Consider the following 16,499-nt stretch of genomic DNA (forward strand, 5'->3'; position numbering starts at 1 on the left):
TCTGCCTGAGCCTTCTTAATGATGGGATCAGGGGGCGAGAATTGGTGGCTCAAGCGCAGAAGAGAAAGCAAAGACGAGCGAAAAGATGATGATGATGATGATGGGCTGGGTGAAGAGGTGGTGGATGTGGGGGAGTAAAGGCGGGGAGGGAGGGGGGCATTTTTGTACACTGGGGGTATTTTTCAAAGCAGCGCTGAGTTGAAGCCATTGGGAGACTCCTTTGACTTTAATCTTGGGCTTGCTTCTTTGAAAATTACGACCGAGGACCACGGTTGCTTCATTAAAAGACACACTCTGTTTCTTGTGTAGTTTCAGCCAGATTTTTTCCCCCCTCCTTTTCTTTTTCTTTTTTTTTTTTTTTTTTATTATATATATTTTTGTGCATGCACTGCTGATTTCAGCTTCCCAAGCGCTTGTGAAAAGCACATCGAGTAAGTTTGGAAATTTGACACATGGATGCTAATTGTCATCTTTTAAATATCGACTCAATGGAGCGTTTCATGTTTCATTACAGGGGGGGAAAAAAGAAAAAAAACAAACAAAAAAAAAACAAAACAAAACAAGGGCTTTATCCTGTAAACTTTCCCCTTCATCCTTTCCCAAACTTTTCTGCAATTACGGCAGGGCCTATCAAATCAAAATGTATTTATATAGCCCAAAAATAGCTTCACATGCCCACAGTTGACAAATATTAACCACATTCCCTGATTTTAACCCCAAGGAGTGCAAGGAAAAACTGGAAAAAAAAATCTAGTGAAAATGATAAACCTTGAGAAAGGGCCGCAAATGGGGGATTCCCCTCTTCCAGGATGACCAGACTGCTCCTGTTTGAAAAATTTCTACTGAGATAATGGCTCGAATATTCGTGGGTTAGTCATTCCGGAGCACTGGAACCCGAACAGAAAATGATCTGGAACTTCTTCTTGGCTCCTTACACACTACATAAATAAATACAATATATGTCTATCTAAAAAAAAAGAATAAATGACAGAGAATAATCTTTTCATCGTCATTTTTTAAACCTTTCCCCGACTGAAGATGTGACTGCAAAAAAACGCCGGGGAAAGCCTACTAGAACAGCTGAACTTGATTTGGGGAACTTTAACGGATGGCGGTTGTGTGCTGACTCCCATTTCGAATGGACAGTATGAATGAGATTTTTGTATTAAAATCGAATTAGGGTTGTGTACGACCCCAGCACACAAACGTTTTGAATTTTTGGGGCAGTTGCCGGTGTTTCGAAACTTTGGCATCAACCTTGCTTTGGGTTCGAGCCGAACGTATTTGTTCAGCACCATCGATGTTGAAAGGCAGCTCCTCTGTCATAATTTTCGAGTTCATACATACACATGTGACATTTGCCTCCATAATCGGTCGGCTGCAAATGGAAAAGATCATCGGGGTTGGAAAAACAAGCGTTGTTGTGACAGGAGAAAATGAGTTATTAATTGCTTAGATTGCTCGGTTTGCGTGGAATTAAAGCGAACCAAAACGCATCATGTGACCCGGTGATTTTTAAAGGCGACAGCTCAGACGTATTGGTGGAAAAGGTTAACACTCCTTCATTCTGCAAAGTCAATTTGCTTCACTGAATGAGGTTACCAAACACAAATCGCAGCCACTGTCCGTCCCTTTGAGAAGAGGGTGTGTGCACTTGTGCAACCGTGTGATCTCATTTGTTCGTTTTTACTTCCACTCTCGTTTTTTTAAATATTGGCGGCTGGGGGGCTGTGAGGGGAGGGAGGTTGGGGAAATGTGCCATTTGGTCGGGGGGGTGTAGACTTTTCATCTCCACTATATTTCACTTCCCTCCACCCCCTGTGTTAATGGTTGTTTTATTGCTGGGGTGTCAAACTCATTTTTATTGTGGGCCACATTTTAGTTACCGTTTCCCTTGCAGGGCCGTTATGACTGAAACCAAAAAAAAAAAACTTTATTCAACTATTGTTTAATTACTGTAATGAGGGATTTGGTTCCAAGAAAATGTTTACAACATGTCTCTTATTTATGACAAATTAAAATTTTGGTAGAGATTTTCGCAAGCATCATGCAAATTGACATGCTTGATCTGCTTCCGCGGGCCACATAAAATGATGTGGCGGGCCGGATCTGGCCCCCGGGCCTTGACTTTGACACCTGTGTTTTATTGACTGTCTTGATTGTGTGAGCAGAATTTTTTTTTCCATACAGTACCCAAATATACTCTCTCTCTCCGTTTTCAATCTAAACATCCACTTCATAATGTCACACACAGTCCACTCACAAATGTTGTCTATTCATGAAACAGCCTGAAAATTAGTTTTTTTTTTTTTTTTAAATTAGCATTTTTTTCCCAACCCGGTGCTTCGTAAAAGAGACCAACTGTGGCTTGCGTACACATGAAACAAACAAAGAGACACGCCGAGCACTTTGATCAGGCGATCCATCGACAAAGCCTCGCCCGCAAAGCCCCTGCAACGGGCCTCTTCTGTGAGTGCACATCAATCTGTGTGAAATCACCAATAATAAGCCGCCATTCCTCTGCAGGCTGACACTCCCATAACAAGTGCGCACACGGTGGGCACCATGTTGTCTTGTAGCCAAAGCTTAACGTGATCTTGGTAGGTGACAGCCCACTTTAGACCCCCCCAGCCCACTTTAGACCCCCCACCTCCTATTTATATGTTCTTGATTTTTTTGTAAACTTTCCAAGGGGCACCACCGAGTTTTGGCGCATTCATGTGGAAGACGCCTAAAATCCAAACAGTTTCACCAGGAGTGTTGTCGGCCATGGATGCGCATTCCAAGAAGTTTGCAACATTCCCTCCCACTTCCTTAAGTGTGTTCGTTCTTGTTAGTGTATGCCTCACTCTGCGCACAAGAGTATTACCCTCAAACAAGTCTGTCCTCTTTGTTTGGAGCTCTATGGGGACTTACCCCCCCCCCCTCCTCCCTCACTCCCCCTCCTTGAATTAGAAAAAAAAAATGTTTTGGAAAGGCATGTGTGTGGGTGCGAGTGTGGAATCAATACCATCTCTGACTTGATTTAAATGAGGGGCTACCGGCTCTGAAGTTGCTCCTCGCCGTGCTCATCATGAAAAGAATGCGCGCGCCGTTATTTTTTTTTTACTTTATTTTTTTTTTTTTCGCGCCGACTCCAAAGCCCAGCTGGGTTACCATGTGCATATTAATAATTTAATGCAAATAATCATCATCTATGCGCTTTGACGTGCGGGTTTTGGAGCTGGAAAGACAAAAGTATGAAAGCGAGGGGGCCTTGGCGTTGCGTCGAGGAAAATAAAGCGAGATGTTACGCGGGGCCTCTTTTTCCGGCGTCTCCGCGGGGCCGGCGTGCCTGCCGTCAACCGCCCCCCCCCCCCCCCCCCCCCCCCCCCCGAGGTCTGCACCAGCTCGCCAAGTTTTCCGTTGGTTTACATCCTGCCGTTCTCCCTCGCTTCAACCTTCATAATGTGTCAAAGCTTCCTAGCCCCTCCCACGGAAGACTCTTCATCATGATTATTTGTCGCACCAAAACGTAACCTGTTTCGGGGCAGTGTTATTTGCTTCTTCGAGGTCTTGATTGAACCGATAGATTGAACGATGTGGTTTATTGTGTTTCTCCACATGGGTTCCGTGTTTTTGTCTAGGTTTGGTAGCTTTGAGGTTTCTTTTCTTCAGACATTTTTTTTGTTTGTTTTCCCCAAGTCAAGAAAAAAACAATCACTTGTCTTGCTGACAGATTCAGCTGTGATTTAAGCCTTCGTCCGAGCTGTTACCGCTTCGGTTGTGACGTGTCTAAAAACAGCTGTATGGATTGGGAAATCAATCCGATCTGCGCCGTCATCTTTTTTTTTTTCCTGTGCTGAAGGTTCGTTCAGTTTCACGTACTTAGATTACCGACTTAAAAAAAATGTAGATATAGTGCGTATGTGAGACATGCGTGCACAAGCTGTAACGTACACAAACACAAAGTATATAATAATAATAATAATAACATGCTGGTTGGGCAGTCCTGGTATGAATGTCAAACAAAAGTGAAGCCAAGACAGAGCCTTGCGGGATTCCAATGCTCTGAGTGTGCCATCTCCTCTTTTTGACATCCATCTCAACATCAAACTGTCAATTGTTCAGTAAAAATGTGTCTTTGTGAACCAAAGAGGAATTCTGTCACATATGGGCTACTTTTAAAATGAGTGCCTCGTGGTTCTGGTCTATAGCTAGCTTGATCAGGAAGGTGTTGTTCAACCGGTTGAAGGATTTTTGGTGGATTCATGCCTTTACTGTACAAACGATAACTGCAACACTAACGAACAAGGTTTTCCCAACCATCAAGCCAAAACTTTTATTTTTAAATTTTCATTGGCCACCGTGTCTCAACCATAACGGATTCTTTATCGACTGGAACCAACAGGCAAAAATCACCAAAACAGAAATTGAAACGACCAAACAAAGGCCGTGACATCTATGTACGTAAAGTTTGTAGCCTGGGCCGAGATATTTGGCTTCTTACATCGCCGTGTGTCAACAGTGATACTTATACCAAATCACAGCTTGATTGGCGGCTCCATACAGCACACAAAAAATAAAAAAAGAAAAAAGATATGAAATATGCTCTCCCCCGGGTGCATTGGAGCTTCGACTGCTCTGCGGTCCCCTCGCCGCCTCAATAATTCATGTGCGGGATCTGCGCGGGATTGAGCGGATACTTTTGTCCAAATGGACGGAGAATTGCTTTTATTTACAGGAGACTTATTGCGGAATTTGCGCTCACACTGCTGGCTAATTTCGTAGAAAATCTGTTTTTCCTCACCGTCGGCACGCTTCTCGCTCATCTCTAAGCTAACCCCTTTCAATAGAATTACACCCCGTTGAGATCTGTCCATTTCCAATCGCGTTTGGCCTCATAAGGGTGACTTGGAGCCCATCCTAGCTGACTTTTGGGGGAGAGAAGCCGGGATACACTCCTAGAATTGTTGCCAGTTAACCGCAGGGCGCAAACAGACAAACGAGCATTCACACTCACGTTCACATTATGAATATACAATACACATTACAGTAAATCGAAATGCAGACACCCCATTAACGTTAAAATTAAAAAATGACCAAAAATGGACATATGTTTTTCACAGGATATCTCAATCCATCCATCCATTTCCGCTCCACTTTATCCTCACAAGGGTCGCGGGGGTGTGCTGGAGCCTATACCAGCCGTCGGGCAGTAAGCTGGGGACACCCTGAACCGGTTGCCAGCCATTCGCAGGGCACACAGAGACAAACAACCATCCGCGCTCACACTCACACCCAGGGACAATTTAGAGTCTTCCATTAACCTGCCACGCATGTTTTTGGAATGTGAGAAGAAATTGGAACACCCGGAGAAAACCCACGCAGGCATGGGCAAAACACTGTGAAGTGGACGTGCTAACCAGTCGACTACCGCGCTGGCTTTTCTCTCGCTCTCTCTCTCTCTCTCTCTCTGTGTGTGTGTGTGTGTGTGTGTGTGTGTGTGTATGTTATAGGTATGTTCGTACATGCATGTGTGCACACTAAAGTGGAATGAATCAGCGGGCGCCTGTGAACATTGTCATCCGGATTTATTAGCAGTATCCCTGGATTCCTTCTTTGTTTTATTTATTTCTTTTTATGTGCATCATTTGCCCTTGATAGTGGGATGTTTGCATGTGTGTTTGTGTGAGAGATAGAAAGGGAAAGAGTGAGCGTTGAGAGAGCGAACGCGGGAAAGAGAGGTGATGTGGAAAGATGAGGGGAGGCCGAGACAGGAGAGAGCTGCCCCCAGTAATGAGGCCCTTTTATGGGCTTTAATTTGTCCCGCTCCCCTGGGAGACTGATGGATGGCTCTCTTTATGCTCCCAGCCCCTCTTCTCCCCCCACCTCACACATCTGTGATACGGAGGATTTATTTATACCCTGATATTACCTCTCTCTAACAAGTTCTGCCTTGCCATGAAGACCCCCCCCCCAACCACCAACGTTATTCAATGTGTTTCTGTCTACCTGTTTGTTTCTTCTGCGTGTGAGTGGGTGCAACGTGGAAGGAAGAAAACAATTTCGCCCCTGGGCCATTCATTGGAAATTCCGCCCGACTCCAGGGAGAGGACTTTTCAAGCAAGTTTATCAGCAGTTGTTGGCAAAGGATTAAAAATGACCAGCAGGAAGAGTCGCTGACAGCGACGCGGGAGTTGGCAAGCATATGCAACGTACCTTTCTTTAGCGATGTGTTTTGTTGTTTTTCAAAGGAATGACCAGCGCTCAGCGCGCGGGTTGATTTGCAGCCATGCGCCGACTTCAAACGAGCCGCTGGCGTCGTGTGCGTCAGTGCACATCATTTGCAGTGCAGGACTTGTTGCGCGATTTCTTTCCTACATGTTTACAATTGTTAACATGCAACAAAAAAAAAAAAACAATTTCAAGGCTCTTCACTTTATGTTGGAAGGCCACGAGAAAATTACAATCATAAAAACAGAACATCAACATGTGAAAAATGAACCAAGAGAAGTAAAACAAATATTTGGGGATTTTTTTTCATTCATGAATAATTGTAACTTAAAAATATTTACATATTCTTTTGAAATCAATACATTATGTGGAAAGTACTGTTTCATTCAAGAACGCGATTCCAAAGTAATGCTTTTTTTAACAACAACAAAAAATACAGGTGGAAAAAAACCTTGGAATGTTTGTCAAAGTTCATCATTAAAACATAGAAGCTAAATAAAATTAGGCACAAATAAATCTGAATAAATTAAAGCATAAATGAGTGGTAATTTAAATAATGAATGAAAAATTTACCTGAACATAATCATGAAAAATAATTTGCAACTGAAACATTACATTTTTTTTCCAAAATTTAATTTCATGAAATTATGAACTAAAATGTGTTTTATAAAAAAAGTAATTAAATAAAAACTCAAGCAAATGAAAAATAAACGTACAAAACCAGATCATTAAACAGAAAGACCTAAATTTATTTTTTATTATTATTATTTGTTTATTTATTTATTTATTTATTTTTACAAACATGTAAAAAGAAATTGTTTCAGTTTGATTTTAAACTTGTTATATTTTTCCCATTTTAAGTAATGGAAAATATAAATCATCTGTTCTAGTGTCAAACCGTCCTCATTACAAACTGATGAGAACATGTTCAATATTGTTTAAAAAGCATCCTAAATTTCCATGTAAAAGTGGAAAAAGAAGTTCACTGTTTGTTTATTTATTTATGTATTTATTTTTCACTAATTTGGCATCACAAACTCTGCCTAGCAACAAGTGACTTCAAACACCTGTCAATTGAGACCAACAAGCAATAAACAGAACGACTGGGTGTCATTCTGTTTATTGCTTTGTCCTTTACGCGCCACTTCTTTCTTTCTCGGCCCAATTGCAAACGCTGCGAACACAGCAGCAGCAGCAGCACCAGCAAGGAGAGTCAACAGGACGTATAAACCCAACAAAAATATCGCTTTACTCTCTCGCTGCCCCCTCCGGATATGTGAACGCCGCCGTCTGCCGATGCTCTGCAGTAGCTGGCGCCGGGGCCGACGCTTTGACACGTGGATTGTCAAATCGCACCTCCGAGTGGCTCCTTGCTCGGAGCCGCCTTCGGTTGAAATAATCCTCTGTCTGATCCCAGGGCCGCCTGCTGGAGCCCCGCATTTCTTAGCTCTTGTTTTCACTCTCTCACGGTCAAGAAACAGTCGTCTATCCTATAATATCACTTAAGCTAAAGAAAGACAAAGACGTGCGTGCACAGTTTTCCAAATAAGAGCCCAAGCTTGCTAACTTCGAGCTGTTTGAGTTAATTGTAAAATGTACGCATCAGACAAAAGAAAATTAGCCATTGTAAATTGAAACGCCAAAATGTTCAACGACACAGTATCATTTTGTCTAATAAAAGTCCACTAGCTTAATGCTAACGCATAATGCTAAAATGATTGTGTTTGGACTAGCCGGAAGTCTGGAACTCTGCGTGTGAGATGCACACACAAATTTGAGATCACACAGCCATTCCGATTTTGGGCCTCTTCTTTCATTTTACGCACAGACTGGTCCTGACCCTCCACCGAGGGTGGAAGCCCACTGGCAGCATCGCCTTTGGCACTTCCTTTCAACTCGGTGAGATGTCCCGCGCGAGCGTTTGGACGCACAACAGAAAGCCATCTGTGATCGCACGCTTAAGTGTCTTCATTAAGCCTCATTGGCTTTGTCTCGCGCGCACACAAACACACAGTGTTTGATTTCGCAACCCCCATCCCAAGTATGCATGAGGGGGTGTTTACACGACACGGTTTTGAAAAGTCAAAATATTGGAAACACCTTTTCAGATGGTCTCAAACACATGAAGAGATCAAGAAAGTCAAGTTATAAACTCTTGATAATGCGCATCTCTGATCTGAAAGTCATTCCACATCATTAAGCAGCACCCACATCATCGAGCTGACTGAGAAAATACCAAGATGTGCAAAGCTGTCATCTGAGCCGAAAAAGAAAATAGATTTTTGTTCATGAAATAATTCCATCAATATTTCTTCATAATGTTGTATTAACTATTAATCTAGAATTCAGATTCAAGTCTGGACATCGATTAGGCCAATGCAAAACCTTCATTTTGTTTCTTTTAAGCCATTCCAAAGTGGATTGCTGATGTGTTTTCAAGTGTCATCGGGATTCAGAACCCAAATGTGCGTTCGCTTGAAGTCTCAAACTGAAATTCTCAAAATGTTGTCCTGAAGACTTGAATTCCATTGATAACAGCAAGTTAACCAGGTCCTGGAGTAGCACGTCAGCCCCAAACCATCACACTACTGTCACAGAACATTCGTGTCATATTCTTGGTTCAAAAATGAATAGGAGTGAAAGAAAGACTTCATCTTAGCGCTTCGCATTTGTGATATTCATATTGGCGCGATGCCTGTTAGAACAAATTTGGGCCTCCTGCCAAAAGCCTATCGCAAGCCATGACATTCACTCAGCCAGAGGATGAGTTGCACCTTAGTTGTTTACGTGAATAGACTTGTGCCTGCAACGCCACGCAGCTGCGCTTCCTCCGCCCCCGTCCTTGCTAGCCTCTTCGTACCTAACATGTAAGTGAAATTATAAAAGCCGATAAGTGAGCTAATGTAGCTATTTTTTTTTCCTGTCATCTGTCACTGCGGCGCTTCTGCCATCCCATTGATCCCCCCCATTCGTCAAAGTCGCCGAGTAGGAAACACCCAAAAGCACATCACCTTCTTTCCTCCCCCTCGCGGTGTTTCTTTCACCATCCATTACACGTGTGTGACAGCTTCCAGACGGCGTGAGAGGAGTGGGGCGGGGGCGCTGAACAATGCCTTGTGACCCTCAGTCAGTACCACCCCTGCAGCTCCAACTCCCAGCAGGCCTTCGGAGGTAGAGGTGGTGGATGCTGGACCCTCCACCCCCCCCACTACCCCCTTAGAATCAATTGCTTGCAACACCATACAAACGATCCATTGAAGCTCATGCATCACTACCCACACGCACTGCGCCACCAACAATGACCAGCCATGTGGCTTGGGAGTGTAAAGACACAGTCAAGGAGTGTGACCATTGGTGGAGCCTGTCTGCCCGTTTGGACAATCAATTTCCCGTTTTGGCATGTGGTAAAAATGAAGGAATTCCCCAAAGGTTCCGAATTTTCTGGAAAAATAAGCCTCGAAAGGTCGCGCAAAAAATGTCAAAACTGCACATTCCACAGTGTTAGATTTGGCCTCTCTGGCACAGAAGTATAGCGGCGACAGAAGATTGGCCATCAAGCTGAAGTGTACCTGTCATGATAACCAGAGAACAGGAAATGGAATGTCCTGACATGACCAGAAATTAGTTTTTGAATAAATCAATGATCAATGTTTTGGCTTGTAATTGATACTCTCCCCAAAATGTTGCATGTGTGCTCAACCCGATGAAAATCAATGTTTGCTACAAGTGAAATGTTTAGAATTTCTGCCCATGGAGATAATGCTACTTCGCAAGTGGAATATTTTGAGACGTGTCTTTTATGATTTGACCCACAAAAAAAAGTCTCACGAATCTAAACAAACTCAAACTCAAGGACCTTGTACATTTCGGATGGAACCCCACATTTAGGGGATTTTGCCTCAGTCGCTGCCACACTAGAATTGAATCTGACACAAGATTGGCCGTTGTGTCGCCGTGACCTTTTTCTTGACTCAGCGAAGGCCATCAAGCTGAAGTGTACCTGTCATGATAACCAGAGAACAGGAAATGGAATGTCCTGACATGACCAGAAATGAGTTTTTGAATAAATCGATGATCAATGTTTTGGCTTGTAATTGATACGCTCCCCAAAATTTTGCAGGTGTGCTCAACCCGATGAAAATCAATGTTTGCTCCAAATGAAATGTTTAGAATTTCTGCCCATGGAGATAGTGCTACTTCGCAACTGGAATATTTTGAGACGTGTCATTTATGATTTGACCCACAAAAAAAAAGGCTCACGAATCTAAACAAACTCAAAGTCAAGGACCTCGTACATTTAGGATGGAACCCCACATTTAGGGTATTTTGCCTCAGTCGCTGCCACACTAGAATTGAATCACAGCTTTGGAAAGTGAACAAAACAATAGTCCACTAATTCCACTTTCATCAATGTCCACAAAATTCTGTGACATTTTGGGATGAAACCTGTGTATGTTAGTTACGGAGAACCATGTGCCTGGAAAGTAAAAAAAAAAAAAAAAGAATTGGCCCCCCAACACTAGTTTCGCCACTTGACGTGAAACTCAGTAGACACGTCTGCTATAACAAAATGCATATAAAAAAAGTCTCAAGGACCCTTACCTGAAAATAAACGCAAAGTCAGACATTTTGGTGTTGAACTCTCCATGTTCATATTTTTCCCAGGCGTGACACGCAGAAGTGACTCGCTAGGTTGAAAAAAAAGGAATAAAACAAACAAACAAACAAACAAAAAAAAAACAATATGACCAATCTATGGTTATAAAATTTGGTAGGACACACAAAAAAATTCCAAGAATCCATACTCAAAAACCATGTTATCCATCCACGTTTTGGAGGTTTTTTTTTTTACCAAGTTGGAACGACCAGAACTGACTCACTTACCTGCCCTCAGATAGTCAAAAAAAATTGTCCCCCGATACCAATTTCACTGATCTACACGTTCATCATGAAAACTCTCAATAACCGACGTCCAAAAATGAACGGCAAGTCGGCCATTTTACCGGAAAACCCCAGAAATGACTCGCTAGGTTGAAAAAAAAAAGAATAAAACAAACAAACAAAAAAAAACCCAATATGACCTATCTACGGATGGCGATGCTAATGCTATTAAAGTCAGTTAACATTCGGGAACGCTAATAGAGCCTCGGTCATTGAAGCTACCATTTCCAGGGCTCGTATTTGAAATCCTTCTCCTTGTTCGCCATTATTTCCTCTTTGGCTAAAGCCCCTGTCAATTCACAGTTCATTAAAGCCCCCCCCCCCCTGTTCTTTTTTTGTTTAATCATTAAAATGAGGCTCTTTTTGTGATTTAAGAAGGCTGCAAATCCGCCGTTGGTAGATTTGGCGTACATCTGAGCTCCTCTATGGTCAGCTCTATTGTTGACTTCAAGTGTTGTATTAATCTCACTCCCAGAGGTCCCCTCGGAGCCAAGTGCCCTCCCCCCACATTCACACACACACACACACACACACACACACACACACACACGCACACACACTAATAGGCACACACGCGCGATGACGAAATTGTGTTAATTTAGCCAGCCAGTGGTATTAACCATATTATATCAAATAAGTGCCACAGACAATTGGGCAGCCAGCTCGGTGACTTCGTTTTAATTGATTTTTTTACATGCTCTCAGCCACCCGTGATTTGGTTTCCTTCTGACACTATGTTTATTAAAGGCATATTGCATAAAGGAATACATAGATATTGTTGGCGGGCTTCATATGAGCTCCGAGACGGGGTTTTAATATTGGGGGCAGGAGTTTATTTTGATTGGAGTCGATGTGTGCGTTTCACCCCTGAAAAGGGGGCGGCACCTACACATAGGACGTCTTCACTCGACCGCCTTTTAATTCGTACCAGGATGAAATCTAAAGCAGAAAAGACGTCCAAGTACTTTTGAGTATTTCGCTGTCATTGTCACCAATTTTCACATGGGCGGTTTAAGCACTGTTGTGTTTTAAAATTTGGGGAGGGTCTTGCCAAGTTTTTGTCAAGACAAGGGCTTTGATGTGGATCCTCTGCAACCAGCAATCAGGCACCCAAGTTGGTCTGTTTGTTTTATTTAACGAGATGGAATTAAGTAAAATACTGCAATAGCTTCTTGTGCTAGCTGCTAACCGCTGCATTGGGCCACATTTGATTTTTATTAAAATAGCGTCAATTATAACATTTTCTTTTCAGTAAAATGTCCTATGCTCCCCTCCTCCCCCCTATTAGTCTGAACACCATATTCTGACAAGTATTACGTTTGTGAAATAAGATAAACCGGAGAGACGTTAAGCATATTCAGTCTAGAGCGAGTGGCAGGCAAAATAGTCACCACTTGAGATGGGGGGGAAAAAAATATATAGTTTTTTTTTTTTTTCTGTTTAATTAATATTCCATAAGCGCAATATTTTAATCAGGATGCCATGTTTGAGCCACCAAAATAGACCTGCCTAAAGCCCCCGGGTGGTTGGGATATATCCCGAACTTTCCACCACGCAATGACAGGTGCTAGCCTGTCATTGCGTTAGCTTGCAAGCTAACAGGCTTGCGTCTCATAATGATGATTAAAATGCACACCATTGCATCAGATAACCTCTTATGTGAAGAAAGGCTCTCAAGTTCTTCTATCGGGTGAGACGTCGCGGGTGTCATTTCGCCACACCCATCAAAAGCGCTGACAAAAAGTGCACCGCTTTCTCTTCACAGCTACGTACTACATGCTTCTCAGTCTATGCGCAGCTATCTTCAAAAGGGTACCATGTATTTCGAAACCAATCTCTGAATTCACTTGACGGGGTCCCTCAAGGTATAACATGAGCAACAGTTTGGACGCTGGACTTACCTCCTTGTTTTTCCTCGTTGGAATATGTCGCCCAGCTGCTTCCATAGCCTTGGCAAACGGTTCCTTTTTTTGGGGGGGAGTTGTATTTATTCTATTTCCTTCAAGTGTATAATATCTCTTTCTTCTTGAACATCTTTTACCAGCTGTCTGGGTCTTAAAGGCATGCTGTTCTGCCCCGGAGAAAATCCCCCCCTAATCATCTTTTTGTGTTGGAGGGCCACAATATGCTGAAGCAGGCAGGGTACACGCACACACACACACACACAAACGAACGTTGCCAGCTCGCCTCTCTCTTGTCACCCTCCCCGAGGGCGAATAGAAGGCGGGAGACGAGGTAGTGCCGAGTGTTGGCTATAATCACTTGTTAGAAGGTCTGCCTGTGAAAGATCGTTCCCACTTCTTTTGCCTTCCTAACCGGCGGTGCCCGTGCCTACAGTTTGACGTCAGATAACTTGCTTTATGAGGGTACGCATTTTTTGGGGATACAGTTCAGACAACAAATTGAAAGCGAGCTCAATGTGTTGCCAGATTTGGAATCATATGAGTGTCTTTTTATGGGGGGGAAGATGGCAGATTTTCATTGTAGAAATTAATGAAAGGAATAATGCCAATCAATGATAGGTTGATAAAAAAAAATGGAAGGAATTACATTTTTGATGCAGACAATAAAAGTCATGAGAAAAAGAAAAAACTAATCACATTTTAAATTACAATTCTTAAAAAATGTGAAATGAAATTTGGAAAGGAATTTAAAATAAAAGTCATGTAATGAGCACAAAAACAGTTCAAATAATTCAAATAAAAATTCATTGCTAACAATTTTTTGAATGAATATAAATCTCTCTCTCTCTCTTAATCTAAGCTATATCCATCCATCCAATCGTCTTACTTTGTCTTGCTTTTTTTAACGAGCAAACCAGTTCATCCTGCTGCTTTTTTTTTTTGTGCGTTATCTCTGTCGTGCTACTGCTCGGCCAAGTATTGTAATACAGTATCAGTTCCTCTTTTTTTTCACGATGATCATGTCTGCATTAACTGTTTTGTAAAAAATATAAATAAGATAAGATAAGATATCCTTTATTTGTCCCACATTGGGGAAATTTACAGTCTACAGCAGCAAGATTGGGTAAATAACAAATAATAATAATAATAATAATAATAATAATGGAATAGCATGACCGAGGCTACGCTTTCAGAGAAAAGCTCAGGTGCCGACAGACGGACGCTCTCGTCGTCGTCTTGTATTATTTTCATCCGTCACATCACGCCTGGAATGAAAACTGGCAAGGGTATGTTGTTACCCACTGTTCTCTCTCCCGGGCTGTATATCACATCATAAAGAATACATAAAACTGTTTCGAAAAAAGGAGAAAAAAAAAAACCCTCCCCAGTCTCCAAGGCATCAGCGCTGAGTAGCGGCCCCTTTTCTCAAACTCTGAACAGAAACAAAAGAAGTTTCCTCGGAAGGAACGTTAAAAAAAAACAAAAAAAAACCACACTCTCGCTCACTGTGACAGGGAAAAGAGAGGCTAATAATAATCATCATCATAACAATAATAATAATATTAAACTGTAGAATGTAACTTCTGTGGAAATTGCATGTGAATTTTGAACGGCTGATGTTGAACTGAAATTGTGTGGAATGAAATGAAATGTGAAAATGTCGAATGTGAGATTTTTGTTTGGAATGATAGGTCAGAATATCTTTCAGTTTGAGAGTTTTATTTTGAAAATGTGGGAATTTGGAAACTGGGAAGCATTCCTAAAATGCCCTGAAGGAGCTGAATAGTTTGACGTTGGTGCTGTTTAGTCCAGCTGGCTCAAGTGAAGCGTTTCCTTTCTCATGAGCGCTTCTCGGCTGGATTACTGTCATGCATTTTATTTTGGAGTCAGCCAATCCTCCATTAAGCGTCTCCAGTTGGTCCAAAATGCTGCTCTTGACTGTTACTCATAAGAGGGAGGGACGACTCCAATTCTGGTATCCCTCCATTGGCTCCCGATACATTTTAAAGTTCTTTTTAAGATTTTATTTGTTTTCAAATCTTTAAATCGCCTTGCCCTACCTTACCCCCTCTGAGCTCCTCCACCTCCACGCACATTCACACTCAATGTCATTCCCGTAGAAATTGATTTGCTGAAAAGTGAAAACCGAAATGGTTGGAACTGGCCGAGAAATGCGGAAGGACGAGATCAAAGTGCAAACAATCTCTTGGGTGTATTGGCGAATGCAGTAGTTCCCAAGACAGCTTGAACGAAGTGAATATTTTGAAGATGGCCGCTCAAGAAATGTGGAAGACGAATTCGCGACTTGACATCTGAACAAATGCGCTGAGAGGCAGCCTCCAAAAAGAAAAGGCGCCATTAGATGCCGAGTGAGGCTGCGGACAGAAGGCGCCGTTGCTTGCCAAGCCGAGCGCGCTCGCTGCCCGCAGCACGCCGCGAGCTTGTCTTTGACTCAAAGCCCGCGTTTCACTTCTTTTAGCCTCATTCGCATGTGGCGCGCGACACGGAAACCCGGCGCGCTCGCAGCCTGCCTCCAGCGCGCGCACTTGTGCGTGCGTGTGTGTTTCCGGTGTTTGTGTGAACCGGTGGGCGGCTGTGTTTGCGCTTGGGCGTTCGCAAATTGACCTGAGGCACACCTGTGCAATAATCATGCTGTCTAATCAGCATCTTGCCACGCCTGTGAGGTGGATGGATGAGCTCGGAAAAGGAGAAGTGATCACGATTACACATCTCGACAAGATTTGTGAACAATATTTGAGAGAAATGGGCCTTTTGTGAAGAGTGAAACAGTCTTGGATCTTTCAGGCCAATTTATCAAAGATTTTTTTTTTTTATTGGATCCACTCAGCACGGATATGTCGACCAAATCAACCAGCATTTCTCCAAAGATACCCCGCGGCATTTGTTTTTGTTCAGTTGGAGCAGGATTACGTCCTCTGTCGTAACCGCTGTCCCTGAAAGGGTTAAGTGGCACCAGTCCTGGAACTTTTCTGACAGCACTGGTTGATAGAGTCTCCTTGACGTGACTTGGCACGTTGTGGGTGCAGGGGAATGGGGGGGGGGGCGGTAAATTGCCGCGTGGCCATCCTCTGGCCACTGGCTTCTTGCAGCCTGCTGCCCGGAGCAGTGGAGCGGAAGTGGAAGAGGGCCGTTTGGATGTAATCGCTTTTGACTGGCACGCGTTACACGCTCGGGCGGATCATTGATTGGGCGCTTGTTTGCTCAATCACGGCCCGGTCCCGCCCGTCTGCTCGGCTCGGGCGGTCACTCCACGTTCGGTTCGCCGAAAACAAACGTTGATGAGTTCAAATGAAGGATGGATGATGACGACCAATATGAAACCACCGCCCTGAATCATTGGCTAATCTTCGCACTTTGGACACTCGGTATCACAGCCTTCCTCCTCTTCCTCTCTTCCATTTCACTGTAACCCCCCCC

General features: G+C 43.1%; 1 long non-coding RNA gene across 1 annotated transcript in view; it reads left to right on the forward strand.

Annotated features, from left to right (window-relative positions):
* LOC109511528 (uncharacterized) overlaps positions 1–16,499 on the forward strand; it is a 118,739-nt gene that overhangs the window by 100,949 nt on the left and 1,291 nt on the right. The window lies entirely within an intron of this gene.

This window comes from Hippocampus comes, unplaced genomic scaffold (genome assembly GCF_001891065.2).
Source record: "Hippocampus comes isolate QL1 unplaced genomic scaffold, H_comes_QL1_v1.1 scaffold7, whole genome shotgun sequence".
Lineage (NCBI taxonomy): Eukaryota > Metazoa > Chordata > Actinopteri > Syngnathiformes > Syngnathidae > Hippocampus > Hippocampus comes.